Source organism: Mytilus californianus, unplaced genomic scaffold, assembly GCF_021869535.1.
Source record: "Mytilus californianus isolate M0D057914Y unplaced genomic scaffold, xbMytCali1.0.p SCAF_9, whole genome shotgun sequence".
Classification (NCBI taxonomy): Eukaryota; Metazoa; Mollusca; class Bivalvia; order Mytilida; family Mytilidae; genus Mytilus; species Mytilus californianus.
The window spans coordinates 39,598,226-39,617,558 of record NW_026262745.1 but is presented as its reverse complement, the minus strand read 5'-3'; the positions used below and the strand labels follow the sequence as shown (position 1 = coordinate 39,617,558).

General features: G+C 34.7%; 1 pseudogene; it reads left to right on the top strand.

The window, feature by feature from the left end:
* The first annotated feature begins 1,552 nt into the window (after positions 1 to 1,552).
* Positions 1,553 to 19,333, top strand: part of LOC127713934 (heat shock protein 70 B2-like) — a 34,615-nt pseudogene continuing 16,834 nt past the window's right edge.

Below are 19,333 nucleotides of genomic sequence, written 5' to 3'. Positions count from 1 at the left end.
TTCAGCGTTTTGTTTACGTTTGATGCCATTGTTTTCAGTGCAGCCGGAAGCGATCGATACACCCTCAGCCTCATTATCGATAAATAAGAAGATTCTATAAATAGTCTTATCTAAAGAGTGTGGGATCGTGAAAGTCGCCTATTGGTCAATGGTTAATTAGATGGAGTACAGTCCAAAAAAATGTCGATAATTTATCACGATTCCATGTATTGTTTATTATTTTTATGAATCTTTTGTAATTCTGATATACCTTTAAGAATATTATAAATCAAATATGAGATTTTGAGTCAATATTGAATGGACATGAATTTGGCAAGTATAATGACCCATTAATAACGTGTACATTTGGAACGAAACATCATGCAACTATTCATTGTTTAAAAGCATGTAAACGTGAAAATAACATATATATCATTTGACATACCAAATACTGAAACGTTTTTATAACCGACTCTCTTCTTTTACGTACTTCTTTTCAGAATTAAAACGAAAGTTCGCGGTTTTTCCTGTGAGAAAATGTTTAAAATTAGAACATTGATTTAAGAACGATAGTCTGGGTCATTAATCTTACTGAAGTATGATAACATCCAATAATATGGAACGAATATTGAGTATTTAAGGATAGTAAATATATACTTATAGAAATTTATGGGTTTTTAAAGTGAAAGTTTGATGAAGACCAAGTCCCTTGAAAAAGACTTTTGAACAATATCTCAAAATGATCCGAATAATCATAAACATCGAACATTAACGCCTATGTTTGTTTTAGTTTCCACTGCTGAACTTTCTAACTTCAGGGACTAATCAGCTCTTTAATATGCGTAGAAAAACATTTACAAGTAATAAAACGTTAAATATCCGCATATACTACTTACTGCTTGTGCACGTGCGTTGAACATACTACCACAGACAGAGCAGAACTTATTCACGTTAGAATCACATCTAATATTCACTTTAAAAACATAAATTTTCAATCGAAGCAAACTATATTTTTCACAACTTTCTGAAAGAAACAATTTTATTTGAGAAATTAAGAATCAAACGGATTATTTAAAAAAGACGATCCCTCCCCTGCTAAAAAAAAAAGGATTTGTCTGCGACTGATGGTGAAAAATAGGTAATAATTACAAACTGCAAGTCGGAAACAGACAAATCAAATCCTTTTACGTAAATTCTTGAACTTTATACAAGTATTCCTAAAGAACATGGTGTTGTGTAAAAAAAACTTTAAAGTTGATCTTTCGACAACATTTAAGAATATCTAAGATCAGCAGTATCTGTATTGTATTTATATTTTAGACTAAATTTAAACTTTCTTGAATGATCAGATACCTTCGGTTTAGAGTATATAAAAGACGATACTGTACAGAGAGGATTCAGTAATAAAATAGACGAAATAACTTGATATCGCAGGAAAAGGTCCAGCAATTGGAATTGATCTTGGAACAACTTACTCTTATGTTGGTGTTTTCCAGCATGGAAAAGTAGACATAATTGCCAACGACCAGGGGAACAGAACAACTCCAAGTTGTGTGGATTTCACGGACATTGAAAAACTGGTTGATGATGCAGCTAAAAATCAAGTCGCAATGAACGCTACAAATACAATTTTCGATGACAAGAGACTGTTCGGCAGAAATTTTAGTGATTTCACAGTTCAGTCAGACATGAAACATTGGCCATTCAAAGTCATCAATAGTTGATGCAAGCCAAAACTACAAGCGGAGCACAAAGGAGAAACAAAACATTTACCCCAGAGGAAATAAGTTCAATGGTATTAGTTAAAATGAAAGAAACCGCTGAAACTTATCTTGGAAAGAAAGTTACAGATGCCGTCATCACAGTACCTGCATACTTTAATGATTCTCAAAGACTAGCCACAAAGGATGCTGCTTTTATTGCAGGACTTAATGTACTGCAAATAATAAACGAGCCAACAGCTGCTGCTTTATCTTACGGTCCGGACAAAAATTTATCAGGCGAGAAAAACGTGTTAATATTTGATTTCGGAGAAGGAACATTCGACGTTTCAATTCTTTCGATAGACGAAGGTTCATTGTTTGAATTTTTCTCCAAAGCCGGAGATAATCACCTTGGAGGCGAAGACTTTGACAACAGAATGGTCAATCATTTTGTAAATGAGTTCAAGAGAGAAAAGACATTTCTGGTAACAACCGTGCACTCAGAAGATAGAGAACTGCTTGTGAGAAAGCAAAGAGAACATTACCAAGCAGTTTGGAGGCAAACGTGGAGATCGACTCATTGTTCGAGTGAATAGATATCTACACAAAAATAACCAGAGCTCGGTTTGAAGAAAAGTCGTGAAGTGGTAAACAGTTCCTAACGTTTCTTAGTGTACAAATTTATAAAGGATATGGTTGAAGTTCATTGTGTTAAAGCACAGCAGCCGGTTGTACGAAAGTATCATTAGTTTAATGAGTCATTAAGTCTTCATTAGCCTAATGCATCATAAAGGCTTAATGAAGAGTTAATGACTCATTAGGCTAATGCCACGTTCGTACAACCGGCTGCAGTTCATTAAATTTCATAAATGAATTAATTTATAATGAAGATGACACAAAGTCGTGGTGTTTAGCACAGTTTATGAAATTTAATAAGTTCATGAATCAATAACGCGCAACCACATGGTCACGGTGTAAAGCGTAGTTCATGAACTTTTAAATGAGATATAATTAAGGCGAAGTGTACGTAATTAACTACTCCACGGAATTTTTTTAAATTTTAAATATGTATTCTGCTTGTAAAAATACATCAGAAAATAAATTAAAAAAAGGGGGTAACCGTTTTCGTTTTTCAGATACAAGCTATTTGAAATTAACAGCATGATACGCCAAAAATACAAAGGATATATAGGGAAAATCATAAAAATAGGCAGATATTTTTACTTTATCAAAATTTTCTATTTCGTTGGTCCACATAATTGTTTTAAAAATCGATATACGATTCACAAATGAACGACGAATCCATTTGTGCAAAGAAAGTCCTTAGCAACCGTGCTAGTTTCAAGCTATATCCTGAGGAAGTTTGATTTTTAGCGGAAAAAATTAAAATATTCGGCGATGTTATTGATGTCTACTGTAACGTCACCACAACTTCTACTCTATAACGCTATTATACCGTACAGTGTCGAAACAAAATCGTGAGTGTGTATAACCAATTTTCCTAATTATTGCAAATGCTCAAACGTAATCAATTGATAAGGAAATAAACTGACTAGTTTTTAAAGATATTTCTGCTGCCAAAAAAAAAAGGCAAATTGGCAAATAAATATACTGCAAGTGAAAGAAAGTTACTGTATAGACTTTAAATCCATCTTTTCTAAATAAGCCAGGGTTCCACATCTTTTTTAAAATGCTTGTATTGTTCTAATTTTTATGAATCAAATATCGAGTTTGAAATTGTCCCTGTTAACACAGCGTTGACCGAATGATTCTATACATGTTTAAATAATCGGTTATAATATTGGGATCGTGTATAAACGTCTTTTTTAATCTTATTTCTGCATGTTTGTATTTAAAAAAAGTAAATATAATTTTCTGCATCTTTTCATCCTCACCATTTCCGGCGTTATTCGAGGTATTGCGCACAAAACCCATTCTATTTGTCAAGTTCACACACAGTTCTGCAATTTTATTTTATACATTTCATGTCTCGATCGCTTTTCCTTTTCTTTAACTACGCGACAAAGCATGATATAATGTTTGCTGGAGTTTCAGTAACAAAGGAAAACTGCATTTGCATATTATCTTGAGAATTTGTATGGCTGTAATAAGGTCAAAAGAAGAACCCGCATATGACTTTCAGCAAAATAAAACAGATCGGAGTTTTTGATATAACTTCCCGTAGTACAGATCATTCCCAGTGTTGTGCCTTAGCATTGTGTATATCGTAAAGCTATATAGCATTGTGTAAAGTGTAATGCTCAAGCTTTGTGTATAGTCATATGCTATAAATGTACTGGTGTAATGCTATAAATGTACTGATGTAATGCTATAAATGTACTGATGTAATGCTATTAGAATGTACCAAGGGCGATGTTATGAGAATGTATCCATCCAGTATGATGCTAAAAAAAGTACCTTGTGTAATTTTATTAGAATGTACCTAGTGTAATGCAAGGAGATTGTTCTTAATATAATGCTATACGAGTTTACCTAGTGTAGTGCCATACGAATTGTGCCTGTATATAATGCAAATGAATTGCTTTTTTGTTAATATAATACAAGAGTGCACATGCTGAAATGTCTCGCCTGCTTTACTGACCATTGATTTCATGTTGATAGTCCTAAATATAAAGTTTTACTACAAGTATCACATAAACTTAATATGATCCAAGAAAATGAGATCAATGTCAGATAAACCAAACCGGAAATACATGTACACGTTACAATCATTCCATACACCCAATATAGTTGACCTATTGCTTATAGTTTCTAAGAAACAAACTTAACCAGGAAACTTAACATTGACCAATGAACGATGAAAACGAGGTCAAGGTCAGATGAACCATGCCAGACAGACATGTACACCTAACAATCAATCTATGCATTAAATATAATTAACATATTGCTTATAGTATCTAAGAAATAAACTTAACCATGAAAACTAAACATTGACCAATGAACCATGAAAATGAGGTCATGGTCAGATGTTACTTGCCAGACAGACATATACACCTTACAATTATTCCAAACACCAAATATAGTTGACCTATTGTCTATAGTTTAAGAAACACAGACCAAAACATAAAAACTTAACAATGAACAATGAACCGTGAAAATGAGGTCAAGGTCAAATAAAACCTGCCAGAATGACTTGTACATCATAAAATATTTCCATACACCAAATATAGTTAACCTATTGCATATAGTATTAGAAAAAAAGACCAAAACACAAAAAACTAAACTTCTACCACTGAACCGTCAAAATGAGGTCAAGGTCAGTTGACACCTGCCAGTTGGACATGTACACCTTACAATCATTCCATACACCAAATATAGTAGAATGATTGCTTAAAGTATCTGAGATATGGACTTGACCACGAAAACTTAACCTTGTTCACTGATCCATGAATTGAGGTCGAGGTCAGATGAAAACTGTCTGACAGGCACGAGGACCTTGCAAGGTACGCTCATACTAAACATAGTTTTCATATTACTCATAGTAAGAGAGAAATTAACATTACAAAAAATCTTAACTTTTTTTCAGTAAGTCCCTGAACCATGAAAATGAGGTCAAGGACAATGGACATATGACAGACGGAAACTTCATAACCTAATGCATCTATATACAAAGTATGAAGCATCCAGGTCTTCCACCTTCTAAAATATGAAGCTTTGAAGTAGTTAGTTAACGCCGCCGAAGGATCACTATCCCTATGTCAAGCTTTCTGCGACAGAAGTCTAAGGCTCGACAATAAAAATAAGGAGATGTGGTATGATTGCAAATGAGACAACTATCTGCCACATTTTAAGTTAGATCGGGTGTCTTTTTCTAAGCGTCCGTTCTGGTCATGTTGCAAAAATACTTTTTTGTTTTAAAAATAGTTTACCTATTGCTTATAGTTTCTAAGAAACAAACTTAACCAGGAAACTTCAATTGACACTTGAGAAGAAAAATTTACTTAAAAATTGTATTCACTACTTCTGAATGACACAAAAGCACAACAAAAGAAAACAAATCCCGCTATGCCTTCGAAATTGGAATTTGATAAAGAAAAAAAAAAGAACATGTTCTATTTTTATCATACATGTGTAGCTTCAGTTTCAACCATGGTTCTTAATTTAGATTTAACTTTCCCCAAAAATTGTGGACGGAATAGAAGACACCTGTTTATTTTCTAAACCTTGAAAACTGAGATTTGGATGACATAGATTATGCTTATTCTGAGATAAATAATATAGTGCTCAATTCTTAGTTTCTGTGTAATGTTTTGTGGACGGAATCTGATGAAATGTTTTTGCTGTTCGCTTATAAATGTCACTATAGTGATCGATTACCCCTTAGTATCTTATACTTTTTACATAGATATAAATAGTGTCCTAAAATTTTCAATTGCATAAAAAACGGACATGCTAACGTCTTTCTAGTTCAAGTTTCAACACACAAATTCACATGCAATATAATTATTCGTTACCTACAATTTTACGCTACAGTACACTGTGAATTGCATTCAAAACTATGGTTTTTCAATAAAATATTGTGGGGTCAATTTCTGCTTTAATTCTAATGAATTTGATACGAAAAGAAGCAGAATTGTCACTGGTTTATTTGTTTATTTGATTATAATTTTGTTGTAAGGCGTTTTTACTTTCTGTTGAAATAAACACGAGTCGTATTGTGTATCTGCTACTGTATGTCTAAAACAAAAACAGTGGTAATAGAGTCAAACTCACAATAGGATACTCAGATTTCTAATTGGAGTCATTCTGATTACTTCTTTGAAGTTTTGAGATAGCACAAGAATACTTGTTTGAATTCGTGATGGACCGCACGAAGTCATTTCTCTTTCATGTGCATATTTTTCCTTTCTTGGAGTATGGGAGATAACTTGCGTAACTAACGACGCACGTTTTTTATCCCAAATTCCGCTAGAGGCGTGCAATTAAGTATACTTCGCCTTAATAGATAAGCATAATTGATAAAGTTTCATAAGAGCATGAATTTATAATGACCTTTTTTCTTAAATGTAGAATAACATGTTGTTTTAGTCTTTGTTAATTTATATTATTTGTTGATTTTTCTGTTTTCAAATTACTTATTTTTATTTTATTTTAATGTATTTATTAATTTTTTTATTTTAATTTTTTTATTTTTTTCAATCATTTTTGTATTTTTTTCTCTTTTAATTTTTTCTTGTAATTATCTTGAGTAGAAATGAAAAAAAAAATTAAAGATGAGTTATTGACTAGCATTTGAAAACAAAACAGAAAATCCTTTAAATAATTATTTTTTTAAGTAATAAAAAAGTTATTGTACATGATGTACATTGTATTCAATTGTTCGTTTAAATTATGAAATGAATTATTATTCATTATAACTTATAATCATGCAAATGATACGTTTAAAGGAACCATGAAGCAAGTAATTTAACAAGCCTGTTTCTTAACAAATTAAAATGATCAGTATCAATCCTTTTTCAATAAATTTTGATAAAAAGGTGTACAATCTACTATTATTCAGGAAAACTACAAATATCATTATATGGCTTGAGGAAAAAACTATTTTTGTTTATCATTATTTTTTCAAATCTCAAAACAGGAGTTGTGCATGAAGAATCACTTTTCCAAATGCCCACCTAGTTATCAAATTTTGAAAAATGCTCATTAAAAGTTCTAATCATAATTAAAAATGTTCTTATCTCTCAGAATAAAGTGAATCTTATGAAAAGAAATTATTTAAAGAAAAATTGTCTTGCTTTTTGAAACAATTGTAAACTTATCAAATATGTTATCTTCAGTTTGGCTATTCTCTGTCAGTTAACAGCCAAAATTTGTCTCCAGAAATCTATAGATTACGACATTTTTATGGTTTATTAACTAAATCACTTTTTGTTCTGTGTATTATATTGTCGAAACTGCTGGACTGGCATGATACATATTCTTGGCATACATTTGCCAAGAATATTTCAATCAACCCAGGCCTTTTAGATAAAGTTAATAATTGCAGGGACTTGAATGAATTAGACTCTTTAAAGCCCTTGATTAAAAATGGATTTACAGAAAAATATAAAGATATTTTTGAAAATTGAATAAAAACTTATGATCATGATGATGAAAACTTAACTGTTAACTCAAATGCTTCAGTAAGTAAAGAATTAGTGTTCATAATTTAGAAATAGGATTTAGTGGATAATATAAAATTCCTAGAAAGGATAGAATGTGTAAACTGTGCCACTTGCTGGACGATGAAGAACACTTCCTCTTTGATTGTAAAATTAACAAAACATCTTAGAAATAATCTATTTGAAAATTGTTTACCTTTTCATAAAAATGTTTCTTACCCATGTTACCCAAGAACAAAAAGTAAAAGAAATGCTAAACCTCTATAACCATCGAATATGTTTAAAATATTGGCTACTTTATAAAAAAGTCATTAGAACTAAGGGCAAAAACCTAATATTTTTTTTCCATGTGTTTAGAACTGTTATTTCTTTGCAAATTATAATGTTTGTTTTGGTTTTTTTTGTCACAAATTAACTAATTATAATATGTTTATATGACAATAAAAATATTATCAAATTTTGCTGTATATTTTGAATATATTTATTCAATAAAGTAATAATGAATTGCATAAATTCTATTTAGAATAAATCCTAAAGATAATCTTAAACATTTGTTAAACAATGTTGGATGCAGATCAGTCTTTCTAAGTATAAGCAATTTTGATTTTAGAAAATTAATTTGAGAAACAACTTTTCAATAGAAAAGGCAGACATTGTGAAAGTTTGCATTATATTAGAAGATGATATTCATTTATTCTTCACTGATCAAAAATAAAATGTAAAAAATAACTTAAATTGATAGAATTATTTAAAAGGTATAACACCAAAACAAACAGTCATGAGACAATTTTTTTCAAACAAATGTTATTAAGCTATATGTTCAACTAGTTTTATTAATTCATTTTATTTTTTTTAATTTTCTTGTCATAATCACAGTAATTAAATTTGACATACATATATATTTTACCTGAGACACTTGACCTGTAAGTTATATAATTATAACACTTCAATGCACTCATGATTTCCCTTTATCCTTGACTAGTTTTTGATTTATACCTTGTGTATTAATTAAGCAACAGGGGGTATAATGATGGAAATATAGGGCCATCATGGTGGACATAGTTTTTATGGCCACCATTAATAAGATAAAGTCACAGGTAGTACTGTATCAGTATCGATTATCTCATGTCATGTTAAAAAGATTGAAGAGGAGAGACAGAGTCTAATCAGATTTCGCATATCTTCCTATATTTATATTTTACTTAAAGAAAGAATCAGTTTAACTAACATTCCTCGACACAATAAAAGATGTTTTAGTAATGAGGTCGCAGATGGAAAACATTTTCATTTAAATTGTGGTATTCTATAAGACCGGCCAAATGGCAATGAAAAGATATAATGAAAATTATAATATTTGTTGCAAGAATAAAAAAAAATTAGACACACCAAAAACGGACGAGTCAATGAAAAACAAGGATAAGACATTTTTGTCAGAATTTTGCATATCTATTTAGAAATATGAAAATTTTCTATGGGAATGACACAAATACATCTTTTGAATGCATCCATTTTTATCAGTTGAACTTTAGTAAGTTAAAGCCCCCGTCATCTCTCGCTGAATCTTGCAATGACTAAGATTTTTGCTGCTATGCTTTGCATTAATCATGAAGAGTGTCGGAAAATATGCGAAATACTAACATTGAACTATGGCAACGTTGTAGTGAATGACGTTATTGTATGAATTTCATAGTTATCCCGAAGGTATAACGTATTTTCAGTCATAACGTATTTATTAAGATTCCATAACAAGGGAAACTACTATTGTCGTTAAAAAAGTAGCTATGATGTAAAGATCCTCATTGCTTCAGTTGCACTGGTCATTAGTAGAGCTACAACTAAATATGATTCGTGTGTCCTCTTTACAATGGAATGTTTTTGCCCCTCCCCCACCTTTTGGCTAGGGGAAAGACCTTAATTAGAAAAACAATAAGGACTTTCCTCACGTAGGGGAAAGACCTTTTTAAATTAAAGCGACAGTTACAAGCTTAAGTTTAACTGTGAACTATATAATCGATAAACAGGAAGAGAAAAAGTTTATGCATTGCCGTATTATGTAAGAAAATACAGGTATTCGGTTAACAGGGTGTTCTTGAGCGAACCTGGAAATGAATCACACGGTATAGCATGCTCCCATGAAGCTTGATATCAAATTTCAGGAAACTTTTGTTGGTAGTTCCTGTGAAAAATGTGACGAAAATTTCATACATACCGATTATGTTGAAAGAATACATTAGTAATCGGTAACGAGAAGCTGATTAGAGAATACTATCAAAAAGATTCACACGGTAAGGCATGCCCGAATGAAACTTACTACCAAATTTTCAGAAGCTCTGATTTTCAATTCCTGAAGAGAAAAGTGTGACAAACATTTCATTATATGGACGGACGTACGAAAACTTGGACAAATGAACGGATAGGCGTAAATCAGTATACCATTTCGCCTCTCGGAGCGAGGGTATAGTTATATTCCAAACTGATTAATTGTAAATTAAAATGTACGATTAATTCACAAAGTTCTTAATCAACTTTTTCCACAGTAGGTCGTTCATGTGACGTGCTTTCACTGTCATATTGTCCTCAGGTACTATTATACGTTCTATTTTTAGCACCATCAATCAGATTGGTCACGAATATGGTGCCAGAGAATTATTATCCAGCCAATTTAGTGACCCTTCACTTAGCCTGTTTAACACTAAATATATAGTGTTCCAGTTGATTCCTTGCTGTGAGACGCTGTTTTTGTTTTTCATCTTCTTCCTTATATTTCTCAGCATCGGAAACCATTCGATCAATTTCCTCTTTACTGAGACTTCCTCTGTCATTTAAGGTTGTAATTTTTTGTGAATCGTGCTCTAGTTATTTTTGTATAAAAGTCAATATCCTTAAACAAAGAATCGATTTCCACGTTTGCCTCTGTACTGCTTGATAATGTTCTCTTTGCTCTCTCAAATTTCTGATAGCTCGATCATTGCCAGAAATATCCTTTTTATACTTTCTCCTGAATTCATTTTGAAAATACTTGACCATTCTGTTGTCAAAGTCTTCGCCTCCAAGGTGACTATTTCCGGTGGTAGTGAAAGCCACATAACTTGGAGTTGTTCTGTTTCCCTGCTCGTTGGCAATAATGTCTACTTTTCAATGTTGGAAAACACCAACACATGAGTAAGTTGTTCCTAGGTCAATTCCAATTGCTGGATCTTTTCCTGCCATATTGGTTTCAGTTTTGTCTACGATAAATAATCTGGAAAGATAAAAAGTAAATTTTATTGCATATCAATAAAAGCAATATGACGACGAACAAGCACCTGTTAAATATGTGAATTAAAGAGCAAATTTTCGTAAAAAAGGGTAATTTAATCGGGAAACGTGTGCTACCTGAACTGATCAGTGAATTGGAATTGTCTTTTTTTTCATTATTATTATTATTATTATTATTATTATTATTATTATTATTATTATTATTATTATTATGATGATGATGATTATTATTATTATTATTATTATTATAAGCTATTATTATTTTTATTATTATTATTATTATTATTATTATTATTATTATTATTATTATTATTATTATTATCATCATAAGCTATTGTTATTATTATTATTATTATTATAATTATCATAAGCTATTGTTTTATTGATAACAAGCGAGGTAACTGTTCATGACTGAACGCATATCTGTCACAATCAACAGATAGGCAAACACGCAATGCCAAACGCTATAATGTAATTTCAATTGTACGCACAATAATTTGACTTCATGACCTTTTTCGGGGAGGATAATTGCTATGAAGATAAATTATCTGAAAATCTTTAAATGTATCTGAAAACAATTTTAAAAATCTTTCAAAAATGTATTTTTTTAGTATCATCTTTTACATAGTCTGGCAATTTCATGATTTTATTTGATTTAAAGACACAAAATAAGTGATGAAAAATCATCCCTGCTCTTATCTGAAATGACACAATATTAGATAAAGCAACCATGCGTATAGATTCATGTTCATGACGCATTGGCTTCGAATTTGACAGTTAAAGATAAAATAATTTTAAATTTCAAACATTTACAAGAACGAAATATATATTATATCATGCTTTTAGCAGTCAATTATGTTCAGTTTTGTCAAAATAAGCTAACACAAATCAGTGGTACATTCATTTAACTTGCAAGACAACAATTAGATCGCCTTAACGTACATCTGTATACATGCGATTTTTGCTTGACCTCAGTTTGATATTGCTTGCGCTATGCTCGAATTGTTCAGTTTAATGAAATGAAGGACAGCTAAACAAGTGAAACTAGAAAACAAATTTCTTTGACGGATTCGGTCTTCAGAATTCAGTCTTTTGCTTTCACTGGGTCGATGCCATATCTGATTGAGGAGTCCTCCACGAAGGTTTCAAAAGACCAGTAGTCAGCACTTTTGTGTTGACATGAAATATCATTGATGTGGCCATATTTATAAATTAACTGTTAACAAAACTTCAACTTGTTCGAAAACTAAGGATTTTCTACCCCAAAAATAGATTGCCTTAGCTGTATTTAGCAAAACCATTCGGAATTTGGGGTACTCAAAGCTCTTCAACTTCGTACTTCATTCAGGCTTTTAACTTTCTTTATTCGAGCATTACTGATGATTCTTGTGTAGACGAAACGCGCGTCTAGCGTACACATTTGTCAGCCTGGTATTTATGATGAGTGTTTTTTTATGATAAATACGGGTTACGGAGGCGGATTCAAGTGACCCCCTCCCCCCCTCCCGGGTGGTTGACAAAAATTAGTATATAGTATAATTTAGATATTTCATTAATTTACCAAATAGTCTATCACTCATTATATACCTGTCATTCTATTTCCAATACAATTGATTAATCATAAGGCAAAAAGACATGAACCATGACATTAACTGTTAACTATTTAGTGAAAGGACATCTCATTAAAACGGGTAAAGGCGTGTCCCTTTTTGAAACCTTCCCTGCAATCATGCAAAGGGCAAAGATATTTAACTGTTTCCCTCGTCACATAATTCTGTGAAGACAGCAAACCTGATTTAAGCCATGTTTCCTATTATGTTGTTGAGTTATCCTTCTTTGTTTACAACATGGGCAAATAAAAACTACACCATGCAAAAGTTATCAAATCATATTTGACCATTTATTGTCACATGTAACAGGTTACTTACTTTGAATTTTTTTAAAGAAAATCCTGAATGTAAATATGGTAAAATCTCTATAACATACTGAATAAGTATACAACTGACCTGTTGGTTACTTTGACTATAATATGTCCTAAATGAATAAATGAGTTGGTTGCGATAACGTCTTATCCCACTGGCTGCTGCAAATGGAATGGCTGACCAGGGTCCTGCAGGTTAATCACGTGACTTCTTTTCCCTCCACAGACGCTGGGAAAGCACCGTCTATAAATAGCTTAACATAATTCTCCGGGTTAATGCCCAATTTCACCAAATTCCTCCCCACTTTGAAATAGAGGTAAACGCTATAAATGAACGATGAAATATATTCTTAAACCTTCAGCATATCTGCGCGATTTAATTCCCAAAAAATCTAGGTTAAATACCTAACCCAAACTTGTAGTCTTCAGCAAAGCCAAATGCTGAAGGAAGTTCCCATAACCAGAACTCAAAACCCAACATGATAAACACTTGTACTAAACAATATAGGTAGCATGATAGTGAATAACACTAAACAAGGTCTATAAAATGATCCATGTGCGACTTACTCACTAATATCAGACTATTCAGCGACTTACGCAATTAGCAGTCCTTTAGATCTCAGCTATCTGGTGACATACTCGAGTAGCCATATAAGTAAATAAGTACAGTTCAAGTGTCCACAATATTCACAAGTTCTGTCAGAACAGAGATTTACTCTGCAATCGCGGCTTACTTATGCCAAAAGGGTTAAAAATAACAAATAACATATAAGGGCAATAATTCCCATAAAGTTTCCCTGGGGATAATTTTAATATCACGTCCCAACCATTGGATTTACAGCCATCCAATGACGCAACTCGATTAAAATTATTAACTTATAACGAATTACTATTCCTTAGCATATTCGCACGGATATATGTCACTGTTGTATCACTGTCTCATTATGCACAATCGAAATTCATTCTCCAGGGAACATATCGCTAACTGCTGTTCTAAATATCAAAAAACATATATACAGATGACTCATCAGTCAATCCACACAAACCATAAATTTACTCTATATTCCAGAATTCCGGAGAACTATGTCCTTGTGACACGCACACAAGCTCTTTTTAGACCCATTTACACGGGAAATCACAGTTCACATACATAGTCCTACATACAGATCGGTATGTGACATGTCAACTGGGGGTAAGCTGTCACCAAGTCATCCCTGTCAGACACCCACAACTCGGTAAAGTGTGGCAGGTACATCAGAAATGAGTTTCCCAGCACTTCCACTGTTTCCCAGTATACATAAATGGGATCATCCAAGAAATGTCTCCAAGTCGCTAACTCCAGCTCCTTCAGAGAATCTACCACAACTCCCACCTTACGGTGGGTTCGGAAATCATTAATGACGAATTGCCTAAGTGTAGGTACCTCTTCCGTCACTGCCACCGTATTTACCACGGGTACAGTTTCCTTCTTTGCAACGTTGTTGTTGTTGTTCTGTGGAGTGTCCAGAACCAAACTTTCTTCCTCTACCTCCTCGGACCCTGCAGGAATACAAGGGACAACCATGGCCACTGATTGAACCTCCAGTGTTCTCAACTGGATGCATTGATCACCAGTCAGGAATGGGAGCAAACTCGCCCCCACCCTCCAATAGGTGATCAAAGCAGCACTATTAACTTGGTGTAAATAGAATCTAGATCGATTACTCTACCTAACCATATCACACACCCGTATCAGCGACGGATAAGCCTCCTTGCTAACCTCACACAAGGAAGGCAGCCGCACAGACTTCTGCATAAAACCCAGAAGCTGGGACATAGTACCAACTGGACCGACGATCCACTTGGCCAGCTACCTGGCAACATCCCTTTGCCTCAGATGAAATTCATCTGTCCCTGGTTCCCCAGGAGATGAAATCAAACAACGGCGACAGTGCACCGGACGATATGCTTCCTCAACTTCCCGTCAACTTTCCCGCACCCTAATTTTTTTTAGTCTGAAACCATCCCTCTTTTGACTCACTTTACTACGGTGTGGACACACATATGTGTCTAATTCATCAGCCTTTACTTGTGTTAAATTGACACATGTCAAGTGAAACCGGTCTTTGCAATTATCAGACTGGACCATTGTCTCTCCAGTGTCTGGGCCTTGACAAACACAATACTTCTTAACAACTTTACTGGACTTACCAGTTGAGGCTTGTAGAATATCTTCCCCCTGCAATACGCATTTGTTACAATCGCGAAGCCCAACAGGAATACTGCGATCACGGCACGCTTTGAGTCTATCCTAATTGGTGGTAAACACTACAAGTTTGACTCGATATATGTAAGCTATCAGTTTTTTAAAAATAACTCCGGGACCTTTCCAGGTAGGACTGAGTTTCTTGTTTTTGCCCTTAATTTGTGCTGTATCTAACTCTCTGCATTGGTTCTCTTGTACCCTCAAGTCGTCATCCCTTTTCATACGATCCTGAGTAGTCTTTAAGGTTTTTCTAGCCAGCTCATGGCTTTCTCCAATCCGACTACATAGTTATCACTTCCAGAGTAGACTGTCTCTTAACTGAACATCAAATCAGCAGGCTGGTTAGTTTCGTGCCCTAGCATGAGTCTATTGGGAGTAAGACCAGTACTCCTGATACTCAGGAACGCATAGCTCCTGTTAACGGTGGGATATGTATGTCCCAGTTATCCTGTGATGAACTCACAAAACATCTAACCGAATTCATCAAGCTACTATTCTGGCGCTCAACTTGTCCATTAGCAGAGGGACGATAGGGTGTTGTTCTGGCCTTGTGTATCTACAACAACTCACACACTTTTTTATACAGTGAGCTCTCAACATTTCTTCCCTGGTCAGTAAAAATTTCGAAAGGGTAACCAAAACGAGCAAAAAATTCGTTTATTGCTGCTTGTGCGGTCACTTCCGCTGTCTAAGGAGGGAGTAGAATACATTCCGTCCATTTTATAATCTGGTCAACCATCATGAGCACGTACATTACCAGACTTAGATTTGGGAAAAGGTCCCATAAAGTCCAAAATGGACACGTTCCATTGGTGCTCCTGCATGGTAGTTTGTCAGCGGGTATCTTGCTGATCTACTGTTTTTTTTTATTCTTACTACAAATGTCACATGTCAATACAAAATTGCGAATTTCTTTTGACATATTATACCAGTGAAATTTCACTTTCACTTTAGCCATGGTCCTCTCTGTACCTTGGTGTCCCGCAGTCGGTAAATCATGACAAAGCTTCTAAACTGTCTCGCCTAATGTGATTGGGATTACCAAACGTTTGTTCATGCCCTCTTTCTTGGGAATATTTCTGAGTAAACCTTGTTCGTCCAGAACAAACATTTTTCTGTTAATCCAGTAGCTCTTCTCCGCTGGTTAGGCTAGAAACAGTTGGTTACTGGTAGGTTCCTTTTCAGTATCTAATCAATCAAGTATAAACTGGAGCTCTGGATCTGAGCGTTGCTCTTGTTTAATCTCACCAGAATTAAAACCACTTAGATTTATTCCGTCATCCTGTGTTATCTCTCTCACAAACAATTGGTCATCAATGTCGACTGTGATCTGTTGAACAGTCTGTGTCAGATACAAGTCTAATCCGGTAGTAAATAAATCGCATTCTGCACTCTCCTCGTAATTTTCTGTAATTGCTCCTTTCACGGACCCAATTTTCGTTAGCTCAACTTCGGACTTTACTCCAACAACGGACTCAGTTTCCGTTAGCCCAAACTTTTATATTCGTGTAGAAATTTATCCCAAGTCTTGTGCATTCTGTCACAGTATGGGCAACCTTTACATGGCAATTTTTCCACTATCTCACCCGGCGTATAGCTGACACAAAACTGAACTTGGTGTGGTATTCTGGATAAGGCGTCAGCATTCACATGATTCTTACCAGGACGGTGTTGAATTTTCATATCATACTGACTTAACTCCTCCATCCAGCGTACAAGCTGTCCCTGTGGCTCTTTAAATCCTAATAACCAGGTCAGACTACTGTGGTCAGTCCCTACTATGAATGACCGGCCTAGTAAATAATGCCTAAGTTGACGAGTAAACCTTACTACAGCCAACAATTCCTTGCGAGTAGTGCAATAATTGCGTTGCTCATGAGTTAGCACATAACTACCATATGCTAAAACATTCTCCAATCCATCTTGAACCTGAATCAACTCTGCTCCTGTGGTATTGGATGAAGCATCTGTGTCCAACATAAATGAGTCCTTCTTGTTATGGCAAGGACAAGACAGGAGCTTTGATCATTTTTTCCTTCAAGGAATGGAAGCGGCTTCCTGTGCATTTGTCCACTTAAACTGTTTTTCCCCTGTTAAGGCATAGAGTGGTGCTGAAATTTTAGCATAACTGAGTATGAAGTTTCTGTGGTAATTTACAAATCCCAAGAATTTCTCAACATCACGGATGCATGTAGGTATTGGCCATGCTGACACTGGTTCAAGGTGCTGTTTACCAATTTGGATATCATTTTCACTAACAGTTCTACCCAAAAATTCCACGGCTTCCTTGAATAGCTCACACTTCTTGGGTTTCAATCACAATTGGTATTGTCTGAACCTCTCAAAAACGTCTCTGAGATTTTGTAAATGATCGTCAAAGTTAGTCGCTAATACTAATATATCGTCAAGAAATGCCAAAACCGTCTTCCAATTTAGACTGCTTAAGACTAAATTCATAACCCTATCATAAGTGCCGGGAGCATTGCAAAGACCAAAACTCATTTTTACACACCCAAAGAGATCATACTTTGTGATAAAGGCTGTTTTATGTCTGTCTTCTGGTGCTAAGCGAATTTGCCAATAGGCGCTATTAGCATCAAGCTTAGAATAAAGGGTGTTCTCTGACAGAGTATCAATACACTCCTCGATCAATGGAATCGGGTAAATTGATTTTCTACTCATATCGTTCAGTTTGCGATAGTCTAAACAGTACCCGGATCAAGGATACGTTTCCGGATCAAGACCGGAGCTGAGCACCATTCTGAAGTGGATGGTGTAATTTCTCCAGCTTGAAGCAATTTTCTTTAAATGGGACTCTTCCTCGTCTACAAAACGTTGAGGAATTCGACGCATTCTCTGCTTTACTAGCTTGGTGTCACCTGTGTGTTGGCAACTTGTTTATTGCGTTGAAACCACTTAATGGTATCTGTTGCTGCCTCTATGGAGATAGGTCTGGCGTTACATGCGTGTTGTCCTGCATCTCTGTCTGTACAATTCTGGCAAAACCTTAATATTGCCTGTTTTATCATATATTCATCCGGCAGATGCCGGAAAGCCTTTGTAGCTAAAAACATAATTATATCAGCCCAATCCTCCAACGACTCACGTTGTTCTTGTCGGCTGTTTTGAAACTGTAACATAGAAGTTTCAGGCAGGTCAGTTCGGCCAAATCTTCGCTCTAATTTCTTTCTCAATTCTGTATAAGTAATATTTGCATCTCCCTTCAAAAGAAGTGTTAAATATTCACTTGCCTTTCCGTCAAGGCACCAACATAACTGCTGCTGCTGTTTTTCTTGTTCCGTCCAACCGGATGCTTCAGCTAGACCCTTAAATTTGGTATGGAACGCTTTCCAATTTGTGCTTCCGGTATACCTTAGTGTCTTAATTGTCGAGAAAAAATTTTCTGTACTGATTTTGGCTTTTCCATATCATCTACAACAGCTGCTTCCGGTGTGGTTGATTTGTTAGATTCTGGTTTAGTTGATTTATTAGCTTCTGGTTTATTTGACTGGTGTTGCTGTATCTCAGGTGAGGATTCGCGCCTATGACCTCGACGATGTGCTTCAGGTGATGATTCACGCTATGACATTGACGATGTACAGCAGGTGATGATTCATGCCTATGATGACGACGGTTCAACTCAGATGATGAGTCACGCCTATGACGACTAGATTTATGTGTTTCCTCTCGGGTCGATGAGGGTTGTCTAGACGAACGGTTATGTCTCTCACGTTTTGATCTTCTATGTTTACACGAGCGATAATAACCTGATGACATATCCGAATAACTGTCGGTATAGGACGAATCGGAGTCACAAGTGGGTATAGTCGTGGTCTTAATTGGTGCCCACTTGGGAACAGACTACGCGTCCAGGTCTGAGTCACAGTTGAATGAACTATCGGCTGCATGCCCACAGGTTGATATAATGAATGTCTGAGGTACCATTATGTATTGATGGTTGGACATGATACATAATTTGACTAGTAGGAACTTGGTTATAAGTTTACTGACTAGTGTATGCACCCTGAGGATAACCTTGTGATGTTTGACTCTGTGGTACATGTGTAAATGCATATTGAGGATTTTGTTGTACTGAAGAACCAGT